This window comes from Columba livia, chromosome 22 (genome assembly GCF_036013475.1).
Source record: "Columba livia isolate bColLiv1 breed racing homer chromosome 22, bColLiv1.pat.W.v2, whole genome shotgun sequence".
NCBI lineage: Eukaryota > Metazoa > Chordata > Aves > Columbiformes > Columbidae > Columba > Columba livia.
Window position 1 is genome coordinate 706,714 of NC_088623.1, and position 23,958 is coordinate 730,671.

At 50.5% G+C, this 23,958-nt stretch overlaps 1 long non-coding RNA gene and 2 other non-coding genes across 11 annotated transcripts in view; all 3 read left to right on the plus strand.

Moving 5' to 3' along the window:
* LOC135576030 (uncharacterized) overlaps positions 1 to 23,958 on the plus strand; it is a 549,349-nt gene that overhangs the window by 346,805 nt on the left and 178,586 nt on the right. For 8 of the 9 annotated variants that reach the window (XR_010467565.1, XR_010467564.1, XR_010467558.1 and 5 more), the window contains exons 5-6: positions 18,863 to 18,982; positions 20,652 to 20,935. This is a non-coding gene — a long non-coding RNA (uncharacterized LOC135576030). The remainder of the gene's footprint in view (positions 1 to 18,862; positions 18,983 to 20,651; positions 20,936 to 23,958) is intronic. The other variant, XR_010467566.1, reaches the window with a different exon arrangement.
* On the plus strand, positions 19,452 to 19,536 carry LOC135576078 (small nucleolar RNA SNORD45). The gene has a single exon (XR_010467676.1). It is a non-coding gene; the product is annotated as a small nucleolar RNA SNORD45 (small nucleolar RNA).
* On the plus strand, positions 21,721 to 21,805 carry LOC135576066 (small nucleolar RNA SNORD45). The gene has a single exon (XR_010467664.1). It is a non-coding gene; the product is annotated as a small nucleolar RNA SNORD45 (small nucleolar RNA).

Here is a 23,958-nt window from a genome sequence, read left to right on the forward strand (position 1 = left end):
GCTTTTCTTTGCAGGCCAGTGATGGACTGTGGTACCACATGGACGACAAGTCTGTGGATCTTTGCGACAGTGACACAGTCCTCAGGCAGCAAGCCTATTTACTGTTTTACATCAGGTAATCACAAGTTTTAAACTGTGTTCAGAACACATTTCCTTTTCCTGGCTTTGCTATTTTTCTTCTCATCCTGTTGAGTGTTTCTGTCATAGCAGACAATTACCACCTGCATCCTTCAGCCCAACCACATTTCCCATTTGTGGTCTTAGTTGCATCTTCTCCCTGTCATATAAACTGTTCCAAGAAAATGCCGGAACCCAGAGGAGGCTGCAAGAACAGCCCCCAACAGAGATCCCTCTTTTTTTCCCCAGGTGCTCTGATTTGGAAGTTGGACAAAGGGCTTCTTCCTCACCAGCACCATCAGAAGCCCGTTCCCTCCTCAGTCAGTGGGCGGCCGGCAGCAAGCAGGTGCGTTCTGTGGGACAGCAGCATCTGCCCCATAGGACTAAGGCGGCTGTGGGGAGGTGGTCAGGGCACCAGATGGACAGCGGGTTTCTTTTGGGGATCTTGGCAGCGCTCTCTTTTCCCTCCTACACGGCAGCTTTCTGCACAGTTGCAGCACGGCTCCCACGCCCAGCACCCACCTGGATCCATCCCATTTGTCCTCCTTGGCCCCTCTGCAGCCTCCAGGAGCCTCTGGGGGCCCTTGGCTGTCCCCTCACAGCTTCTAGGGGTTCCCCACTGTTATAGTCCTGTCAGGAGGAGAGGGCAGGACCTTTTCACAGCTCTCTTTGCAGGACATGGCGGGGGGCATGGAGGACTCTCCAGAGGACAGCAGCTCATCCGCACCAGCCATCACCAGCCAGCAAAGCCGGGCAGGAGCCCAGGAGGCAGCTGCGGGCTGGCCGTGCCCCATCTGGCCAGGCAGGATCAACAGCAGCTTCTCCATGGCCTCCTGCTTGCGTCGCTTCTTCCACGGCTGTCTCAGGCTGGTGTCCAGAAGGAAAGCTGCGTGCCCGCTGCGCTGTCACCCCCGTGACCGTGTGCTCCACTCTGCACGAGAGGACAGCAGCAAAGAGGAGCGGGGATTCAGCTCTTCTGCCCCCTGCCAGGAGAACGGTGCCAGGGAGAGGCCCAGGAGCAGATCCCCGCACTGGGGCAACGATCTCCGCAGCTGGGTTGTGGAGACCGCGGACTACGAACACTCAGATGGGAGGAGGGGGAGAACCAGTCCCCTGAGCTGTGACCCCACTCACAGGGACGAGGCAGCTCCAAGACCCTCCAATGGCAGCTCCCAGTCTGCACCAGCACCTCCACTGTCCTCCAGCAGCAGCTCCCAGTCTGTTCCTGCCCCCAGAGCTGCTCAGAGGAAAACCCGGGGAAGGATGAGACATCGGAGCAGATCCCCACGACCGGGACTGTGATCTCCGCAGCCGGTTTCTGGAGATCACAGACCAGCATCACTCAGCAGGGAGGACGAGGAGCTGGAGAACCAGTCCTCCACGGTCTGACCGAGCCCTAAGGGATGATGCAGCTCCAGGGCCCTCCAGCCACAGCTCCCGGTGTCGTTCTGCACCCAAAGCTGCTCGGGAGCAGACCCAGCTGAGGCAGAGGGAGCGGAGCAGATCCCCGCGGCGCCGCTATGATCTCCACACGCAGTTGTGGAGATCACGGACTGTGACCCCTCAGCACAGAGGAGGAGGAGGAGCAGGAAGGCTTCAGTGCCCTGGAGATGCAGATGAGGAAAACAGTGGGTGGTGACGGGGACAGATTGCAGCCTGGCTGAGGGAGGACACAGCATCTGACGCCTGTGGTGCTGGAGAGGAGGAAGAGGAGGAGGAAGAGTCCAGGAGGCAGCAAAGCTGCCCCAGCAGGGACCAAGCTGCCCCAGGGCACCAGCAGCCAGTGCTGCCTCTGGCAGGAAGAGCTCAGAGAGCCCTTCCAGAGCCACGGGCAGCTCTGCCGGCCGGCCCGCCTGCCCACAGGCCCCGGGAGGAAGAGCTGCAACCTGCGGCCACGGCTGGGATCGCTGCTCAGAAACACTCACTGGGCACCAGCGGGCAGAACAGCCAAAGCCACGATTAAAAACAAACTCTTGTTGGCCTCGTGAAATTTGAAATGGCCTCGTCCATGATTTTGCTGGGCTGTGAGGCTGTGTTGGAGCAGCAGAGGTAAGAAGTGGTGGCTTTAAAGGCATTGAAGCTGTGGTAAAACCAGCAGGTAAAGCTGGTTTCTTCCTAGAGAGCTGCCTGACAAAAATAGTTACAAGACCCTTGAAGTTGGTGCTTTTGGGATTGATTGATTGATTGATTGATTGATTTCTGGGAAGCAAGAAGTGAGAGCCTGTGCACTCCCATAGGCAGCGCTGCCTCCCAAATAGGTGCACCCTTCTCCACTTGTGTTCCTTCCATGCTGGTGTAGAACAAGGCCATGCAGTAGTGTGCAGATGTGGTGATTCCAATGTGACCATGAGGTCACAGCCCCACGGTGACGTGCTGTGCTGTGTCTTGGCAGCAGCAGCGGCAGCATCATGGTGCGAGCGTGGGGGCCATGGTCCTCACCCTCCTCCTCCTCCTGGTGCCCCTGCCAGCCCGGGACGCCCAGGCTGCTCCAGCCGAGCGCAGGGAGCAGGTGGGCGGGCAGGGGCAGCACCCAGCCCCGAGCAGCTCAGCAGGGCAGCAGTGGGGCCAGGGCTGGGGCTGGGGCCGGGAGAGCAGCCGGGCTGGGCCGGGCAGGGCGAGCCAGGCAGCACCAGGGTGTGGGCAGGGGGCAGACGCCCCGCAGGGAGGGGAGAGGGGCTGCGGCTGCTTCGGGGGCAAGTTGTGGGCAAGCAGGGGCTGGGAGTGGTGGCCCAGGGGCAGAAACCAGCACTGAGTCCCTGTGGGCCCTCGCTGCCCCCAGCCTCGTGCCACACGGCCCCATCCCAGGGCTCGCTTTGAGCCTTTGGGCCTGTTTCAAATCAAAGCTGGGATTGCTTTGGCCCTTTGGGCCAGTTTTGAGCTAAATCTGGGCACATTTGTGCGCTTTGGGGTCGTTTCTGCCTAGATCTGGGAGTTCTTTGGCTTTGCAGTCCAGTTTCTACCCAAATCTGGGCGTGTTTGGGCCACTTTTGGCCGTTTTTTACCCAAATCTGGGCATACTTTGACTTTGTGGTCCAATTTCACCCCAAATCTGGGGATGTTATACCCGTTTTTGGCCAGTTTTGATCCAAATCTAGTGGTGCTTTGGTTTTTCTGGCTCTTTTTACCCGATATACTCAGGTGCTTTTGCCCATTTTTTCCCCTAATGGAGGTGCTGTGTTCCCAACTATGGGATGTTTTCACCTTTGCCAACAGTTTTGCTCCCAAATGTGGACGTTTTTGCCTCTTTTGGCCACTTTTTGCCCAAATACTCAGAATCTTTTGCCTGTATTGGCCAATTTAGCCCCCAAATATTTGGAATATTTAGTCATTTCTCCAGTTTTCTCCCTAAATAGGGCTATTTCTCTGCAATAGATGGGCATTGTTTCTCTCTTCTTTATGTCCTCTTTTACCCGAAATGCAGGAGTATTGCTCTGTGAGCCTGGAAACCTCTCTGGTCTGTGCTTGACTCCAGGCCATGGCATTGGCAGAGTTGATGGAGCTTCTCAGCTGGATCCTGGTTATGAGCCTTGGGCTGTCCCAGAGGTACGTTGTCACTGCCTGTCTGCTTGAAGGAATAAACACTCACGTTTTAATAGGTTATTCACATGTGATTGTCTCCAGGATCATCTCAGAGGCTTTTCAAAAGCTTTTTGGTCCTTGGTGGTGTTACACAGACAAGTCATAAATACTATTTGCCTGCAAACCTGCTAGGTCTCAGCAAAAAGGTCACGTATGTTCCATTTCTAGCTGTGGGAACGTACACCTTTGTGTGTGTCCTGTGTCCTTACCTCACCCCCTCCCGTCACTGCAGGTGACTGAGGAAGAAGGAGATCCCAACATGCCATGGAAGCTCCTCCCCTGTGTTTGACTCCCTGTTTGGTTCCTGCAGTCCATGGTGATCAAGCCTCTTGGTGTAATCCTGTTCCTGAGCCTGGGGGCAATCCCAGGGGTAGGTGTTCAGTCTTCATTGGTCACTGGCCTTTTGCATTTGTTAATATTTGGTTTATTATTTGTTAACATTTTCCTGCAATAGTTGAGCCTTGCAGTAGCCAGCAGGCTCTTTGCTAGAAGAAACATGGATGATGATTTTTTGCCCTGGTGCTCCATGCTGCCACCTTACTGTGGGTTTTCTTTTGTGTGTGTGAGAGGTGTCCTGGTCAGAAGGCCCTGAGAGCCCCCACGTTTCTCCATCTGGTCCTTGAGGGGTGTTGCATGTGGCCTGGTCACAGTAGTTTGGAAGCTGCCAGGTCCCAGCCAAGGGGTCTGCAGCCCCTCTGCAGCTTTGGCAATTTCAGCATGCGTCTGGGTCCCATGTTGTTGCCTGACCCCCGTCCAGGCACTGCGGGTCACTGAGGACAAGGTAGATCACAACGTGAAATGGAAACTCTTTTCCTTTCTCCTTGATTCCAGCCGTCCCTGTAGGCAGCGGCTACTTGACTTCTTGACTTGAGTCTGTCCGTGAGCCTCGGGGCGATCCCACAGGTACGACCTTGGAACAAATGAGTGTTTACATGTTAATTTTCTGTTCCTGTGAAATTTAGCTTGCTGCTTTCTTGGCTGACGCTTGGTCACGCAGAGGGGAAGTGGGTCCGCCTCAGTGCTGTGCCCCAGAGGGCTCTGCCTTGCAAAGCTCTTTGCCAACTGCTCCATCTCTGCGCTGCTCGCAGTGCCGGCTGCCGAGCCAGCAGCAGGTTGGGGCTGAGTTTAGAGCTGGGTGAGCTCCAGGGAGTCCTTTCTCCTGACAGCTCCAGGCCTGGTTAGTGGCCACTGCAAGTGCTGGATAAATGTTGGCAAGATGCTCCTGACGGGAAGGGAGAGAGGAGCTGCCACTGGGATGGGTTTGGATCCTGAGGACACAGCGGTGGGTGACAGGGGTGGCCATTGCGGAGGGGCAGTGTGAGCTCTGGTGCTGCTGTCTCCAGGTTGGATCACCAGACCCAGGCCACCATGCTGGTTCACCAAGTCCTTGGCAGATCCCTGTGGTCCCGTGTTGAGCGCTGGCTGCCAGGTCCTGGGCCTGTGACTCTCAGGGCAGCGGTTTCCCTGAGAGCCTTGCAGTAAAAATCTTTTGGGAAAACTCCTGAGTGTGTGTAACTTATCCAGAGGTGCAGCTGGTCAGTCTTGTGTTTCCTGTGGGTTGTGGCGTGTGTTGTAGTGATGGAAAAAGCTGTGGGCTGGGCGCCCCCAGCTCTTTGCCACCAGCTGAGGAACCCATGTTGGCAGTAATGTACCAGCACTTGCTGTCCCAGCACACAGTGGAATTGCACGCTGTGGATCCTGGTGCCAACATCCCAGAGCCCAAAGCTGGAGAGGGGGATCACGGCAGCTGCCTGTGCTGTGCTGGGGTGGTGCTGGGTGCAGGTGTTGTGCCAGGGTGTGCTTACTGCTCTTGCTTTTGCAGTGAAGTTCTCAGTGTGCAAGAGCATCTGGGAGACCTCTGACCCTTTCCTGGACCTGGTGCTGGAGATCAGGTAGTGGGGCAGGGTGTGGGTGGGGGGAGCTCTGCTCTCACAGGGGATGTTCCTGCAGCTGCACCGTTACTGCTCTCGAGGCTGCTTAACTGCCAGTGTCAGGCAGGGTGCAGGCAAGAGAGAAGCAGCTTCTGTTGTTGTGCTGCCTCTGTCTGGCAGAGCAGAGCCTGTTGCCTGAGCGTGAGCCACGACTCCTCCAGTGAGGCTCCATGGGCTTAGGGACAGTACAGCCGTCCCTCATGGCATGCTGGCCAGTGCCTGGCTGGGGTCAGGCTCAGTAATTTGGTGCAGTCTGTGGCCCTGTGCTCATGCTCTGTTTTATCTCTTGGGGCCAGCGTCTCTGATCAGGTGAAAAAAGCTGTGACCAACAGACCCAGGTCTTCACCAGTGACAGGCCAGGTGAGTCCTGAAGGCTGTTCTGGGCCAGAGCTGCAGGGAGCTGCTGCCCCTCTGCCTGCTCTGCGAGGGCAGGTGGGCTGCAGCTTGGCAGGGAGGCAGGCACTGCACCCAATGGACAGGTGTGAGGGAGGATGGCTTGCAGGAAGGATCCTGCTCAGTTAAGAGTTGCTGTTTGAGCTTGGAGGGGATGGGATTGCAGTATCACCCTGTGTCCTTGGCACAGTGATTCAGCCTGGAGGCCCAAAAAGCTGCTCGCCCTCCTGCAGCTGCCTCCTGTGCCCAGAACAGTTCAGAGCTCCTGCAACACCAGCAACACAAGTGGGGCCAAAGCAGAGCTGTCCTGGCAGAGCTCCTGGGAGAGCATCAGCCACCTATCTCACCCAAGCTGCTGCTGGAGCCCATCCCCAGCCAGGAGCCCAGGGGTTGTGGGGAGAATGCTGAGACCCTGGAGAGGGACTCCTGCAGCAGCAGTGCTGCCAGCCCAGTGCACGGCACAGCGGGGATCTGTCCAAAGCGTCCCAGAAGGCCCAGGGTGGAACCAGCAGCTTCTGCACATCTCAGGAATCAGGCTGTGGCATGGACCTCCCTACTACCTCCAGCACCAAGATGGCTGCACCCAAAGACTCCAAACTGGCAAAATTGAAATCGTCCCTGTTGGCCAGTGCTGCTCTGGAGCTGAACATCACCATGTCGTCACCAGCACCAGCCATGAAGCTGGTGCTTTCTGCCAAAAAGTGAGCCTGAGCTTCTGCCTGCAGTCTTCGACAGGTGCCTTGTGTCTTCTGAGCTGGAGATTGTGTTGGAGATAGCACAGACCGGATGCTGGGTGTCTTGCTAAGCTGGAGGCAGACAGGGAGAGCCCCTCAGCCCCAGGGCTGCAGCAGTTGCTCTGGTTTGGGGTACAGGGCCAGGTCCCCGCTGTTGTTCCCATCCCTGATTAAGGCTGGAGAAACGCCTCCTGTCTTCTTGCTCAGGACAGAGGGGCGGCTGTGCCAGTCCCTGGAACGGGGTGGCCTCACCAGTCTTCTCTGAGTGTCCTGTTCCCTGGGGCAATGGGAGCAGGTGACTCCCCAGCTGGAGGCTGCAGAGTCTCCTCCTCCCCAGGCAGGGGCTGGGACCGGCCCTCTGGGCGCCGCTGTGCAACCAGGGCTCAGGACAGCACGGTGGGGTTTCTGTTGTTTAAACTTCCTTCCTTCCTTTTTTTGTTTCTGCTTCTAACAGAAAACTCTTCTAATTGGTTGACCACCCCCCACTTTCCTCTCCCCTTCTGTGTCTTTACCCTTCCTTTTTCTCTGGGCTCATCTTCTTATTTTCTTCTCTTGGGTCATGGAAACGTCTTTTCTTTAGATCACCAAGTTTGTTGTTTATTTTTTTCCATGTCAATAACTGCAGCGCAGCATCCTGTGGAAGGCGAGCAGAAGTAACCATTGCACACCACCTCATTCACAATTTGCCAACCACACCTACCCCATGGACACCACCCACCCCAACTCCTTGGCCTGTTGGCAAGTCAAGGTAAGTGGTGCCAGTGGCTCCCAGGCTCCTGCATGGCAGCAAGGCCAGTAGTCCACGAGGCAAATGTCTGACATGGCAGGTGGCCCGGGGGAGTGGTTTCAGCAGCCACCTCTCCTGTTCTCTTGGATTGGCTAAGATGGCAGCAGTTGGGTGCTGTGCTTGTGCACTGTGGAGTGTGGAGGAAGAGGGGGGCTCCTCCTCCTGACCTGGCCTTCAGATCATGTCAGCCTCTTTTCCTGTTCTGCAGGCTGTCCTCATCTGCTCTCCGTTGGCCAAATCATGAAAAGCCGACCTTCAGCTTCATCCTCAGCTCAGCCCTTTGGCTCCCAGCCTCCCCGTGACCACCTGTTCCACTGCCCACCCTTCGCACCACCTTCCTCCTGCAGCAGCGAGAAGGAGCCCAGCCAGGTCACCCCTGGTTCCTCCAGAAAGTGTCAGTGTAAGCAGCACCGTGGAGCAGACAGCAGCCCTGTGCTCTGGCTGTGAAGGACAAGGATCAAGTCTCCAGCCCCCGAGGAAGAAGAGGAAGGATCTCACAGGAGGGCTCAGTGTCCCCTGCGGGGAGGAGGTGGCAGGCAAGGGTCCCAGCGGTGTCAGGGAGGCACCCAGCTGTCAGCTCCGAAAGATCAGCCCCGTGGTGCAAGTGTCAGTCCCCAGGACCTGTCTGGCCACAGAGCCCATCTGCCCCCTCAAGAGGAAGAAAAAGAGGAGAATGGAGGAGACAGAAGAGGGCTGCTCAGGGTTAGAATTATGTTTAGCATTAGGGTTACAGATTGTGGGTAAGGGTTAGAATGAAGGCTTGGGTTTAGGTTTAGTGTTTAGGGTTTGAGTTAGTGATAGGGTTAAAGTTAGGTTTAGGGGTTAGGATTAGAGTTACAGTTTGCTGTTAGGTGCTAGGGTTAGACTTGGGGTTATTGAAGAGTATTATGGTAAGTAGTTAGGGTTAGGGCTAGGGACAGAGTTAAGGTTGGGTTTTGGTTAGAGGTAGGTTTATGGTTTAGGTTTAGAGTTAGTGGTTAGGATTAGGGTAGGGTTAGGGATGAAGAACTGGCATTGTAGTTAGTGGTATGGTTTGTGGATAAGGGAAATGGTTAGATTTTGGGTTTGGGGTTAGGATTAGGGGTCTGGTAGTGCTTGGAATAGTGGTTAGAGTTAAGAGTTAGATTAAGGGTTGGAATTTGGGGTAGAGCTGGGGTTAGCGGTTAGGACCAGGATCAGAGTTTTGCTTAGGGTTATCATTTGCTGGTTACGGTTTCTTGGCTAGTGTGTATTAGTTAGGTTTAGAGTTAGGATTAGTGTTTAGGGTTAGGTTTCAGTGTTAGGGTTAGGGGCTAGGGTTAGAGGATATGTTAGTTTGAGATTAGTGCTACAGGTTAGAGTTAGGATTAGGTTTGTATTAGCATCAGAGGGGGCTAGTGTTTCGTCAGATGTAGGGATAGGGCTTTGGGTAAAGCACAGGGTCAGGATTAGAGTTACCAGTTAGGGATTAGGAGTAGTGTTAGGTTGAGATAAGGTGTATGGTGAGGCTTAGATATGGGTTAGGGGTTTGGGTGTAGAGTTAGAGTTAGCATTAGGTAAGGTTTCAGGTTAGGTTTAGATTACAGGTAGGTTTAGGGGTTAGGGTTATAGTTAGGATTAGGGTTTGCGGTTAGGGTTAGTGGTTAGTTTTCGAGTTCTAATTAGAGGTAGGGCTAGACTTAGCCTTAGGGAAAAGAATTAATTTTAGTTTTAGGGATAGGATTTGCGTTAGTGTTAAGGTGTAGGGGTTATTTTTAAAGTAAGTCTGAGGTTTAGAATGAGGCTTGCAGGCTAGGGTATAGGGTTAAGTTTTAGGAGTTAGGTTTAGAATAAGTGTTAGGGGTTTGTTTTTGTGGTTAGAGTTAGAAGTAGAGTTAAGGACAGGGTTATAGTAAGCAGTTAGGACTTAGGGTTATGGTTATAGTTAGGCTTAGGGTTAGATTACGGTTATTGTTAGGGTTTGGTGTTAGGGGTTTGGTTAGGGCTAGAATTAGCATTAGGTTTCAGGTTTAGACTTAGGGTTAGGATTTACAGTAAAGGTTAGAGTTAGGGTAAAAATTAGGGCTTAATTTAAGGGTTAAATTAGGGTTAGATTGAGATTTAGGGTTAGAATTTGGTTTAGGTTTAGCATTTAGATGAGGGTTAGGTTTTAGATAAGGTTGAGGGTTAGTGTTAGATAAGGTTTTGGGTTAGGGGATAGAGTTAGGGTTAGAGTTTGGGATAGGCTTATGGAGCATGGTTAGGGTTAGTGTTTGGGATTAGGATTTTGAGTGAGGGTTATGGGTCAGGTTTTGGGTTAGAGTTAGTCTTAGAGCTGGAGTTGAAGTTTGGGCAAGAGGTTAGAGTATAGCGTTTAGGGTTAGGAGTTTGTGTTTGGGTTATATGAGGTTTAGGTTAGGGTTCCGTGGTAGGGTTAAGGTCTAGGGTTAGATTTAGGGTAAAGTAAGTGTTAGGAGTTCCAGTTAGGGTTAGGTTTAGGAATTAGGGGGTTGGGTTAGACTTTGGGGTATAGGGGTTTGAGCTAGGGTTAGGGGAAGGGTTACATTTAGGGTTAGAAATAGGGTTAAACGTAGGGCAAGGGGTCAGAGTTACGGTTAGAATTCCTGTGTTTGAGTTAGATGAGGTTTAGGATTAGGGTTATGTGTTAGAGTTAGGCTTTAGGGTTAGGAGTTATGGTTAGTGCTAGAGCTAGGAGCTAGGGATTAGTCTGAGAGGTAGGGTTTGAGGTTCGGGTATGTGTTTGCATTGGGGTTTGGGTTAGGTGTTTAATTATTAGGGGTAGGATTTGATTAGTGTTGGAGTTCGAGAGTAGTGTCAGTGGAAGTGGTAGGGCTAAAGTTAGGGTTATATTTAGAGTCAGGTTTAGGGTTAGAGTTAGGGGTAGGGTCAGGGTTTGATTAGGATTAGGGTTAGAATTAAGGTTAGGGCTTTTGGGTTTGGGTTAGGGGTAGAGTTTGGTTTTAGGTTTAGGCTTAGATTTGTGATTACAGTAAGAGGGCTAAGCATTAGGTTTAGAGTTGGAGTTAGAGTTAGGGGTTTGCATTAGAGTTCCATTAGGGTGAAGAGAATTGGGTAGAATTTAGGGTTAGGCTTAGGGTTGAGGGAGTAGCATTAGTGGACACAGTTAGGAGTAGCTTAGGTGTAGGAGTTGGAATTGGGGTGAGATTTAGGGGTTGGGATTAGAGTTAGGGATAGGAAATACAATTAGGATTAGGGTAAGGGTTAGATTAAAGTTTAGGGGTTAGGCAGTAGTGTTAGAAAAGATGGTTAGGGTTAGGTTTTAGAATTCTGTTGGAGATAGGGGTTCGGGTTCATGGTTATGGAGTAATGTTATTGTAAATGGTTAAGATTAGCATAGGAGATTAGGTTTAGGGGTGAGGCTAGAGTTAGGGTTAGGATTCTGTTTAGAGGTCAGGTTAGGGTTAGATTTCATGTTAGGGTTAGTGTTGGGTTAAGTTGGTTGAAGGGTTGTGGTTGAAGTTAGGTTAGTGATAGGGTTATGGTTAGGTTAAGGTTAGGGTTTAGGTTTAGTGTTAGGACTAGGTTTCAAGTTAGGGTTCGAGTTAGTATTAGGGTTTAGGCTTACCATTAAGGTTATAGTTAGTGTTAGGGGTCAGCATTAGGGTTATCATGTTTGTGTTAGGGAGTAGTGTTACGGTTAGTGAAACTGGTTAGGGTTAGGTAGGGTTAGTTTCAGGGTTTAGGGGTTATTGCTAGAGTAAGGGTGAGGTTTAGAATGATGGTTACTGGCTAGGGTTAGGGTTAAGGTTTAGGGCTGAGCTTTAGAGTCAGCTTTAGGGGGTTGGTGTTAGGCTTAGGTATTAGGGAGAAGAATTAGGGTTAGACTGAAGGATAAGATTATGGCTAGGATAAGTGGTTAGGACTTAGGTTTAGGGTTATAGTTTCTTTTAGGGTTAGATTAGAGTCAGTTATTGGGTAGCGTTACCAGTTAGGGAGAAAGGTTGGAGTTAGGGTTTGATGTTAGCGTTACACTTTGGGTTGGGGGTGTTGTTAGGTTGGGGATTGGATTTCTATTTGTGTGATGTTAGTCTTAGGGTTAGAGTTAGAGTTTGTCTTAAATTTTAGGATTAGATTTATAATTAGTATTTAGGTTTACATTTAGGCTTAAGGTTTAGGATTTGGTTTAAGGTAATGGTTGGATTAGGGTTAGTGTTAGGGGTTCCAGAGTTGTCTTAGGGGTAGAGTTAAGTTTTGGGGTTAGTTTTAGAGGTAGGGTTAGATTAAGGTTTAGGGTTAGAATCAGGGTTAGGGCATTGAATTAGTTTTAGAGTTAGGGTTAGAGGTTGATTTAGCCTTTGTTTTAGGATTACAGTAAGTGATTGGACGAACATTAGAGCTTTAGATTTGGGGATAGGTGTTAGGGGTAGTGTTGGGGTTATTATTAAGGTTTGATTAGGATTAGGTTTAGGGTTTATGGGTAGGGATGCGGTTAGTGGCAAAGGTTAGTATTAGGCTTAGTGTTAGAGGTAAGGATTAAGGTTAGGGGTTAGGGAATAGTGTTAGTATAAGCAGTTAGACTTCATGTTTAGGGGGAAAGGGTAGGAATATGGTTAAGGTTAGCACTATTTGTAAGTATTACAGTTATAGTTAGGTTTAGGTTAGGGGTGAGTGTTAGGGGTTAGAGTTAGAATTAGGGTTAGGCTTAGAGTAAAGGTTAGAGGTCAGTTTAGGGGTTACCATTATAATTTTGATTAGATTTAGGGTTAGAATTAGTCTTAGATTTTAGACTTAAAGATTTGAGTTAAAGATAGGGATTAGGATTAGGGTTGGGGTAAGGGTTGGATTAGAGTTAGATGTTGGGGTTAGGAGTTTTGTTATTTGGATGGTCAGGTTTAGGTTTTAGATTTATATTGAAGGGTTAGGGCTAGGACACTGGGTTAGGGTTAGAGGTAGTGTTAATGTTATTTTTGGGATAGCGGTTTAGGGTTATAGTTAGAATGATGGGTTAGGATTTAGTATTTAATTAGAGATGGGTTTTGGTTAGGGTTTAGGGTTAGGCTTAGAGGTTGAGTTAATGGTTAGGGTTAGATAATGGGGCTGGATTAGTGTTAATTTTAGTATAAGTGCTTACGGTTGGTGGCTGGGTTCATGGGCTAGGGATATGAATGGGGCTAGGATTAGACTAGGGTTATGTTTAGGTTTAAGGTTTGGTTTAGAGGTGAATTTTGGGGTTAGGTGTAGATTTCAGGTTAGAATTAGCCTTAGGTTAGGATAGTTACGGCTTAACATTAAGGTTAGTGATCGAGTTAGTGTTAGGTTAGGGTTAGAGTTTAGTATTGGGGTTAGAGTTTAGGGTTACTGTTAGAGTTAGTGCTAGGGTTAGAGCTCAGTTTTAGATTTATTGTTAGAATTAGCGGTAGGGGTTAGCATTAAGTGTAGGGTAAGGGTTGGAATAGTGTTAGGTTTCGCGGTTAGGGTGTCGTGCTACGGTCAGTTGAAGTGGTTAGGTGTAGAGTTTAGGTTTATGGGTTAGGGACAGAGATAGGGTTATGGTTAAGTTTAGATTTAGATTTAGGTTTATGATTAAAGTTAGAGGTAGGGTTAGGGTTTGAGTTTAGGCTTAGACTCAGGCTTTGATTTAGGATTAGAGTGAGGGTATGGGTTAAGCATTATGGTTAGATTTTTTTAGGGGTAGGTGTTAGGGGGTAGGCTTACAGGTAGGATTAGGTTGTGAATAGGGTTAAGGTTAGGGGATGGGGGTAGAGATTAGGTTAGAGTTATGGTTTAGCAATGAATGTTCATATATGTGGTTATGGTTAGGGGTTAGTTTTATTGGTTAGGGGAAGGGTTAGTGATTAGGGAGATAAGTTAGTATTATAGTTAAGGATAGAGTTAGGGTTAGCAGTTATGACTTAGGGTTAGGGTTTCAGCTAGGGTTAGATGATGGTTAGGGTTAGAGTTGGCATTACCAGTTGGGGGAAGGGTTAGAGTTAGGGTCTGGTGTTACGGTTTTCGTTGGGGTAGAGTTAGCGTTAGATGTTTAGTGTTAGATTTGGAGTTGGGGTTAGGAATTACAGTTAAGGTTAGTGTTAGGGTAAAAGTTAGGGCTTAGTTTAAGGGTTGAGTTAGGTTTATGAGTTAGGATTGCATTTAGAGTTAGGGTTAGCACTAGGGTTATCATTTAGATAAGGGTTAGTGTTGGATAAGGTTTAGGGTTAGGTTTAGATTAGGGTTAGGGAATAGAGTTAGAGTCAGGGTCAGGATTAGAGTACAGGTTAGGTTTAGGGGTAAGGGCCTATGGTTAGTGCTTGGGGTTAGGCATTTGAGGTAGGGTTAGGGTTTAGTTTTCAGGGTAGGGTTAGGCTTAGGGTTAGGAGTTAGGGTTAGGGTTGGAATTGGGGTAAGGGCTTGGGGTTATAGTTAGATTAGTTTTAGGTTAGTGTTAGGGTTGGTGGTAGGGGTTTATTTAGGGTTAGGGGTTAGGGAGTAGTGTTATTAAAAGTGGTTAGGATTACTGTAAGGGGGCAAGGTTAGGGGTGTGGATAGGGTTAAGGTTAGAATGATGGGTTAGGATTGCATTTAGGGTTTGGGATTAGGAGGTAGAATTAGGTTTCGGGACAGGGGTTTGGGGTTCAGTTTAGAGTCAGGGTTAGGATTTAGGATAAGGATTAGGCTTTTGCTAAGTGTTGGGTTAGTGTTATGGGTTGGGGTTACGGAGTAGTGGAAGTGTTTAGGAGTAGGTTTAGGTACTAGGGTTAGATTTTGGGTTAGAGTTAGGGTTTGGATTTACGTTTTGGGTTTGGTTAGTGTTCAGGTTAGTGTTAGGGTTAGTGGTTAGTTTTAGATTTACAGTTAGGGTTAAATTTAGGGGCCAGGTAGTTGTGTCAGTGGAAGTGGTTAAGGTTAGGGGTTAGTTTTAGGATTTAGGGTTTGAGTTAGGGTGAAGTTTCAGATTAGATTTAGGGTTAGGGTTAGATTAGAGTTAGGGGATGGTGTTTACAGTTAGACTTATGGTTAGGGCTTTGGATGAGGTTTACAGTTAGGATTAGATTAATATTAGGATATAGTTAGTGTTAGGGCTAAGCATTATGTTTCAGAGTTAGGGAATAGTGTTAGTGTAAGCAGTTAGGGTTAGGTTTTAATATTAGGGGTGAAGGGTAGGACTAGGGTTAGAGTTAGGATTATGGGTAAGTATTAGAGTTAGATTAGAAGAGGGTTAGAATGTAGGGTTGGAGTTAGCGTTAGGGGTTAGTTTTATGTTTTGGGTTAGAGTTAGGAGTATGTTTTAGCTTTAGATTTAGGTTAGAGTTAGGGATGGGGTTAGCATTAGGGTTAGGCAGTAGTGTCAGTGGAATGGTCAGAATTAGGTTTTAGATTTAAATTGGAGATGGAGGTTGGGGTTGGCATTAAGGGTTGCAATTCTGGTTAGTGGTTAGGGGGTAGTGTTAGTGTAAGTCGTTAGGATTAGTGTAAAGGGTTAGGTTTAGAGCTTAGGGGTCGGGATAGTTTTAGTGTTAGGATAATGGGTTAGGGTTTGAATTAGGGTTAGTTTAGTGTTAGAGTCAGTCGTAAGAGTTACAGGTTAGGAGTTAGGGTTAGGGCTTGGTTTAGTGTAGTGTTTGGTTTAAGGCTGGTGTTAGTATGATGGGTTAGGGTTAGTTTTAGGGTTAGGCTAGGGTTATGGGTTAGGGTTAGAGGTCGCATAGGGTAAGATTTCAGTGGTTCGAGTTAGGGTAAGGGTAGAGTTAGGGTTAGTTTTAGTGTAAGCGGTTAAAGTTGGGGTTAGATAGGCTTAGGTTTAGGGTTAGGTTTAGGTTTTGGGTTATACTAGGGTTAGTTTTAGGGTTAGGGGGGTTTGGTTTAGGTTAGATTTTGTGCAAGACGTAGGGTTAGGATGGTGTTTGAGTGAATGTTATGGTTAGGTGAATGATAGGTGTAGGGTAAGTTTTAGGTTTAGGGGTTAGGATCATGGTTAGTGTAAGGGATGGATAAGTGTTAGGGTTACAGCTTATGGAGTTAGGTTTTGGGGTTAGGGGTCGGCATAGCTTTAGGGTTAGGATAATGGATTAGGGTTTGAATTAGGGGTAGTTTAGGGTTGGAGTCAGTCGTAAGAGTTATAGGTTAGGAGTTAGGGTTAGGGCTTGGTTTAGTGTAGTGTTTGGTTTAAGTCTGGTGCGTTGGGGTTAGTTTTAGGATTAGGTTAGTGTTATGGGTTAGGGTTAGAGGTAACATTAGGGTGATATTTCAGGTAAGAGTTAGGGGAAGGCTAGGGTTAGGGTTAGGGTTAATTTTAGGGTTAGGGAGGGTTTGGTTTAGGTTAGATTTTGGGCTAAGAGATAGGGTTAGGGTGGTGATTGGGTTAATGTTATGGTTAGTTTTAGGTGAATGATAGGTGTAGGGTAAGTTTTAATCCAGGGGTTAGGACGAGGGTTAGGGTAAGGGATGGATAAGTGTTAGGGTTAGGGTTTAGGGAGTGGTGTCAGTGGAAGTGGTTAGGGTTGGGGTCTGGCTCAGGGTCCCAGGGGATTTGTGAGGTACCAAGGCCTGGATGAAGAGCTCCCTTCTTGGTCGCACACATCCAAAAAGACAGGGACACGTCTGTGACTGATCTGCCTGGCGCTGTCCCACCAGCAGTGGCAGATGCATCCTGGAGAGGAGTGGAGCTGCCAGGCACTGTCAGAGGATCTCCCTGAGGTGCCACTCGCTGCCCACCCAGACTCACACCCTGTCCCTGGCTGTGACAGATACACCAGCTACGAGCTCTGGACACAGGACACAACAGTCCAACAGCAAAGACCGTCTCTCCTGTCCTGGAAGACTCTTATGACCCCTGGAGCCCAAAGCCATGGACCACATGAACTCACTGGACATTTTAGAGGCGTGGCCTATAGACTGAGGAATGAGATCTGTGTGTATATCCAGAGACAGGAAAGTGCTCTTGAGTAACTGGAATGTATTGGAGAGTGTGGGACCCGGGCACAACACAGATGGTGCAGAATAAGGGGGGGGCACTGTCCTGGTTTCAGCTGGGAGAGAGTTAATTTTCTTCCTAGCAGCTGGTAGAGTGCAGTGTGTTGGATTTAATCTGAGAAGAATGTTGATAGCACAGGGATGTTTTGGTTCTTGTTAAGCCATGTTTATCCCAAACCAAGGAGTTTTCATCAAGGAGGCTGGAGATGCACAAGAAGCTGGGAGGGGCACAGGCAGGACAGCTGGCCCAAGTGGCCAAAGGGATATTCCACACCATATGATGTCATGCTTGGCATGTAAACTAGAGAAAAGTTATCTGGGGGACCGCTGTTTGGGATCTGGCTGGGTGTCACTCAATGGGTTGTGAGCAATAGCATTGTGCGTGACCTGGTTTATATCTCCTGTTATTATTATTACCATTTTTGCAATTACTACTATTACTACTGCCATCATTATTATGATAATTGCTATTACTATAATTATTTTATTTACTATCATTATTATGTTATATTTATTGTAGCTACTGTAGCTATTGTTGCTATTGTAGCTATTGTTGCTATTGTAGCTATTGTAGCTATTGTTGCTATTGTTGCTATTGCTATTGTTTTCCCTTTCTGTCTCATTAAACTGTCTTCATTTTAACCCAAGATGTTTATTTCTTTCCTGATTCCCTCTCCCATCCCACTGGGCTGGAGGGAGTAAGAGAAGGGCTGTGTGTGATGTTCAGCTGCCTGCTGGGTTCAACAAAACAGTCCTGGTAAAAGGAGTGATCATGCAAGGTGTCCCAGAGGAAGAGGTGAACCTGAGGAGGGCACAGGGTAACAAGGGCCCTTCAATGCCAGGACAGGCTGTGAGGAGCCAGGATGCCAAAAGATGTCAGACTGGAGAATGTTTCAGGACACCATCCTGGAAGCCCAGAGGCTGGATCTGGTTCAGCCCTCCCCTGCCCTTGGTGCCATGAGAGACACCCCATGGTCCTGCCCAGCCTTGTCCTGGGCTCCTGAGCCAGCTGGGAGGATGGAAAGGGCTCAGCAGCAGTGATCCTCATCCAGCTGGGTCTGTTTCCCAGCCCAACCAGCGTGGCCAGAGCAGAGTCAGCCCATGGCCCCAGGGCACCGCAGCCCCTCGCTCTGCAGAGCAGCATCGCCAGCTCAGGGCCCTGTGGGGAGCACAGGGAGGGAACCAGGACCAGCCGGCCAGGCCAGGCTGGACACCCTCCCCTGGGGAAAGGGATGTCCCTGGAGCAGAGCAAGGGAGCATTTCTGTGCCTGCAGGGAGGAATCCAGGAGGAAGAGAAACCTCCTTCTGCAGACACTCATTTGGGTCAGGCTGCTCTGTTGCTGGAGCAGGACTCTTGTTCTGGTCTGAGGAGAGGGGCTGGCACTGATGGACACAGCTCATCTGTGGTGGGGATCTGCTGGAGCTGGATCTGCTTTTTCTGTCTGTCCACAGCTCTTCAGGAGACACTCTGCATCAGTATCCATTGGAGAATTCTACTATCACATCTTCAAAGTGCTCATTCAAAATGTCCTCTTTATCTGCTCTCCTGAAACCTCTCTAATTAACTCTACAAGCCTTGTAGAGCTTGAAGAAAATCATGCAGGAGACATGGCCTGTGAGAGCTTGGGGCATTTGAGTGAGCTCATGCTGCGTTTGAGGCCGAGTCCATGAACCTCAGGTACTGAGATCAAACAAAGCTCTCAAGGAGGCAAAGTCAGAAACAAAGCTTCAAAGCTCCTTGAAGCATTAATGGGCCCCACTGAGGCCTGTTACTGACAAAGGCTCCCCGGGCATTCGTTGGAGGCTGTGATGACAGGTGGGCCAAGGCCCTGTGCAGGTGGCTCTGATGCTGAGAAACCCCTTGGTTTGCTTTCTGAAGCAGAAAGGAGACCCATGAGCTCCAGGCGATGGGAAGGGGGATCCTGTCCCTCACACACGGCTCAGGGCTCTTCCTGGGACCGTGGGTGTGTGTGTGCAAGGCCAAGGGAAGGACAACACTGGTACACCGACTTCCAGCTTCCCCACGGGGCTGCAAGGAGGCACCGCGGCCCCAGTCCATGAGGACGACATGTTTTCTCATTGGCCTCAGTGGCAGAGACGTGGTTCAGCGCAATCAGATTTCGTATAAAAACTTGGCGGGTCAGGCGAATAATCGGACAGCTCTGGCGGGGTCCTGAGGCAGCGCGGCTCGCCTCGCCCGTCCCGGTGACGCAATTTCCGTCTGCAGCGCCGGGCCGAGCGGAGGCTCCTGAGCGGGTCCGGCCGAGCGGCGGGTCGGATCGGGGCGGGAGAAGCGCCCGCGGGCGGGGCGCGCGCACCAAGGCCCGTGTGCGAACAGGCCCTGGGAGACCCCGGTCCCGGAACCGCCGGAGCTGAGCCCACAGCTGACGGCCTGGCGGTGCTTTGTGCAGGTGGCAGCGCAGAGGCCGCCATGGAGACCCGGGTGTCCCAGCACGTTCCTGGTGGAGCAGCGCGTGGCCCGTGCAGCTTCGTGTGGGACAAGGGAGGCGACTGTGTCTGTGTTGACTCAGGTCGGTGCAGCTGCGCGTGGATTCAGAGCAGTAACCCTGGCTGGCTTGTTGAGCCTTGGGGGTTGTTTATTTCTGAGAATGACGGGTCTGTTCAGCAGGTCTTTAATTGCTGTGCGCTTTTACCCTGCAAGAAGGATTCATTTTCAGTGTTATTCATTCAGTGTAGCTCTCTCCATTGGACGGGTAAGTTTTCCCGCTCTCAGAGGTTCTCTCTCCATTTGGTGGTTGAATTTCTCAGCATCTCTGCTGCCGTTTGTTTTCCTTCTCCTGCAAAGTGGGGTGGAAAAGAGAAGGCAAAGGCTCCGCTGCTTCCAGGCAGGGACTTGGTTGCTTGTCTAATGCATGTCTAGTTCCTCTCGAGGAAGACAGAGATGAATGGTGTTAGAAATCAATAAGGTGTGACCTGTAGGAGGGACAAAGTGTGTTGGATCTGAAGCCGTTGGTCAGGACGGGAGGAGCTGCCTTCTTGGGTCAGTGATGGGTGTTGGCATGTATTATCTGAGCTGGAGCTGATGTCTGTCACCACTTGAGCTCTAGAATTACTCTGAGACCCAGGAATCTCCAGTTCCTTGTGGAGCTTTTCCAGGCTGTGGAATCCCCTTTCTGTCACAGGTTGTAACGCAGCCCGTGGAGAAGGGGGCACTGTTTGAGGTTCCTCAGTTTGGGCGTTAGGGAGGCGTCGTTCTTGAGCTCACACTGGGCGTTACGAGGAGACGCTTTCACGTGAGCTGAAGGCAGCTCTGGGTACCCAAAGCTGTTAACCGGTGTTAACAAACGCTGCTGCCGAGATTTGGGGGTGACGGCACCAGCCGGTTGTGACGAGCGTGGATGTTGCTGAACCGCAGACACCGTCTCGTCCAGGCTGCACAGCCCGAGCGTTTGCAGGGCGGTGTCCCAGCTTCCTTTGATTGCAATGAGCACTCGTGTTGGGATTTGGTTTTTAAGGAGCGTGCTCTGCTTGAGTCTTTTGTGTTGGGGTTTGCTCTGTTATTTCACAATGCCATGAAAGTGCTGAAGTGCAGGAGGTTGAGAGCTGTTGGAGCAGAGAGGAGCACGTCTTGTATTGCTTGCATTTTTCTGGGTTTCTGAAGGAGAAAAGATTTGGATCAGTTGCACCCCAAAAGGACATTTTGTACAGATACGCAGGCACATGGCAAGAAGAGCCAGAGGCCATGAATGCATTGCAAGGAGCAAGTTTTATTGTAGTTCCCTCTCTTCTGGGGGATCTCCGAAGCCGCACCTGAGCTCCCAGCAGAGGTGACAGCAGCGGGGACGCAGGCGCTGGTCAGTTCACCCTGCTGGAAGGTCACTGGGCCTGCTGAGCTCGCCTGTATTTCACGGCTTCAGGCAGGCGCAGCCTCCCGCTCTTTCTCACAACAAAGCAGCAATCTCAGACACAGTGATGAGGTGCCCAGAGTTTCTCACAGGCCTGTGTTATCTAACACAGAGGTTCTGCTCATCAAGCACACAGGGTCAGTAGAACAGTTAGTGTGATGTATGTGCTTTTTCTACAGACAGATGCAAGTCCCTTGAGCGTATTTACATTTAACTAATCACCTCTCCAAATCTTCTCCTATATCCCCATACAGTGCTTTGTTCCAGATTTTCCCTGGTGATTTGAATGTGTTCTTCCTGTTCCTGAAAAACTAATATATTTCCTTTCCTGCAGCCCTGCCTTCCAGGAGAAACAGCTACAACGCTCTCCCTGTGTGCTGCAGCCGTCCCGGGCCTTGTGCTGAGACCGAGCTCATCACTTGCACAAGTACAGGCTGTCCTGGTTAGCGCTGCCGAAGCTTCTGCGGTAACGAGCGTGGTTGGGAGATGCAGCGCAGGAGCTGCTGTTGTGCTTGCAGGGAAAACTGGCTGCTCTCGGTGTGGGGAAAGCAGGAGGATTCGTTTTGTTCCCGCCTGAGCTGTGGTGGATGAGGAGGTTCTGAATGCCGCGCAGGACGGGTGAGTGTGTCTGTAGATGGAGGTGTTTTAAATCAGCCAGTGTCACACGCTGCCTGTAAAAGTGTCTGTGTGATCCCTTTCTACAGGCAGGTGCAAGTCACTGGAGTGTATTTACATTTAACTAATCACTTCACCAAATCTTCCGCTATATCCCCATGCCTTACACCCTCTCGCTCAGGTGACTTGCTTCTGCTGGGTCCAACGAATCCAGAGTTGTTCATTTGTGCTTGTGAGGTGAAGCACAGTGCAGTTTACAGGGGCACACAATAAACACTTACAGAAAAAGGGAGAAACATATTTCTGCAATAATCAGGTGTCCCATTCATCTTGTCAAGGAGTTACACGAGTTATTCAGCCAGACATTATCAGTAGATGGTTTCACTTGCTGCATTAGTTCCAAAGGTGTGAGATGTTGTCACCTTCCAGTAATACATAGGCTGCTGCTCCAGCTCCGTCAGCTGGTGTCAGTCTGGGTTTAACAACCTGCTGTGGGCCAAGGTCTGAGCTCTGCCCGCGGGTGTGAGGAGCTGGGAAGGGGGGATGGATGGGGCAGAGCTTGACTGACACCCAGGCTGGTCAATGAGAATATTCCATTAGCGTCGTGCTGTGTCTTTAAGGAGAGTCGGGATCTTGGGGCTGGGGTTTTTTTCAGAGCCGGGCCAGAGGCTTTTTCAGGTATCTCTAGTTCATCTCGAGGAAGACAGACAAATAAGCTGCGACCTGTTGGAGGGACAAAGTGTGTTGGATCTGAAGCCGTTGGTCAGGACGGGAGGAGCTGCTTCTTGGGTCAGTGATGGGTGTTGGCATGTATTATCTGAGCTGGAGCTGATGTCTGTCACCACTTGAGCTCTAGAATTACTCTGAGACCCAGGAATCTCCAGTTCCTTGTGGAGCTTTTCCAGGCTGTGGAATCCCCTTTCTGTCACAGGTTGTAACGCAGCCCGTGGAGAAGGGGGCACTGTTTGAGGTTCCTCAGTTTGGGCGTTAGGGAGGCGTCGTTCTTGAGCTCACACTGGGCGTTACGAGGAGACGCTTTCACGTGAGCTGAAGGCAGCTCTGGGTACCCAAAGCTGTTAACCGGTGTTAACAAACGCTGCTGCCGAGATTTGGGGGTGACGGCACCAGCCGGTTGTGACGAGCGTGGATGTTGCTGAACCGCAGACACCGTCTCGTCCAGGCTGCGCAGCCGGAGCGTTTGCAGGGCGGTGTCCCAGCTTCCTGTGATTGCAATGAGCACTCGTGTTGGGATTTGGTTTTTAAGGAGCGTGCTCTGCTTGAGTCTTTTGTGTTGGGGTTTGTTCTGTTATTTCACAATGCCATGAAAGTGCTGAAGTGCAGGAGGTTGAGAGCTGTTGGAGCAGAGAGGAGCACGTCTTGTATTGCTTGGATTTTCTGCCTTTCTGATGGAGGACATCGACCCCGGCATCAGTTGGACCCCAGAAGGGCATTGTTTGAAAATGCGTGGCCAGGTTCCAGTGACGTGTTGGCTTGGGCGTGAATGACTGGAAGTGCCTGTTGGGAGAGCAAAGCTGCCCCATGTTAACAAACGCTGCTGCCGGGATTTAGGGGTAAAAGTGCCAGAAATGTGATTTCGCAGGGAAAACAGAGAAATTTGTCAATGCCTGGTTGTTATATGGCACATTGCAAAATTACCACTGCGCTTAATTACATCGATTTTACACAGGAGTACTGACTGTAACAGACTGCTTGCATCAAATAAATGTTGACTTGCAGCACTGTTGGCCTTGGGAACAGCAGATGGCTCCTGGAGGTGGTGACATCTCCTGTGAGCCCAGGAGTGCTGAGCCCATCATCCAGGGAACAACCTCCCCTCCCCGAGCAGGGCAGAGGACTCAGGGGTCCGGGCTGCCTGTCCACGCTCCTCTCCTGCCCCAACACCAAAATATGTTCCTTGGGGGATGGTTCTCACCAGAGCCCCGCGAAGAATCTGTTTCCCATGGTGCCTTCAAAACACAGGGTGCCCCAAGGGCTGGCACTGTCCGCCCTTCACCTCACAGAATCCCAGGATGTGAGGGGTTGGAAGGGACCTGGAAAGCTCATCCAGTGCAATCCCCCCATGGAGCAGGAACACCCAGATGAGGTTACACAGGAAGGTGTCCAGGCGGGTTGGAATGTCTGCACAGAAGGAGACTCCACAACCCCCCTGGGCAGCCTGGGCCAGGCTCTGCCACCCTCACCGGGAACAAGTTTCTTCTCAGATTTAAGTGGAACCTCCTGTGTTCCAGTTTGTCCCCATTGCCCCTTGTCCTGTCACTGGTTGTCACCCAGAAGAGCCTGGCTCCATCCTCCTGACACTCCCCCTTTCCATATTGATCCCCAGGAATGAGTCCCCCCTCAGTCTCCTCTTGTCCAGCTCCAGAGCCCCAGCTCCCTCAGCCTTTCCTCACACGGGAGATGCTCCACTCCCTTCAGCATCTTGGTGGCTGCGCTGGACTCTCTCCAGCAGTTTCCTGTCCTGCTGGAACTGAGGGGCCACAGCTGGACACAATATTCCAGGTGTGGTCTCCCCAGGGCAGAGCAGAGGGGCAGGAGAACCTCTCTGACCTACTGACCACCCCCTTCTAACCCACCCCAGGTACCATTGGCTTCCTGGCCACAAGGGCCAGTGCTGGCTCATGGTCACCCTGCTGTCCCCAGGACCCCCAGGTCCCTTTCCCCTACTCTGCTCTCTAATAGGTCATTCCCCAGCTTATACTGGAACCTGGGGTTGTTCCTGCCCACATTCAAGACTCTACATTTATCCTTGTTATATTTCATTACATTTTTCCCTGCCCAGCTCTCCAGCCTGTCCAGGTCTCTGATGGCAGCACAGCTTCCAGTGTCACCACTCCTCCCAGCTTGGTGTCATCAGCAAACTTGCTGACAGTCACTCTATTCCCTCGTCCAAATCATTGATGAATATATTGAATAATACCGGCCCCAGCACTGCCCCTGAGGCACTGCACTGGATACTGGCCTCAACTGGACTCTGCCCATTGACCACGACTCTCTGGCTTCTTCCC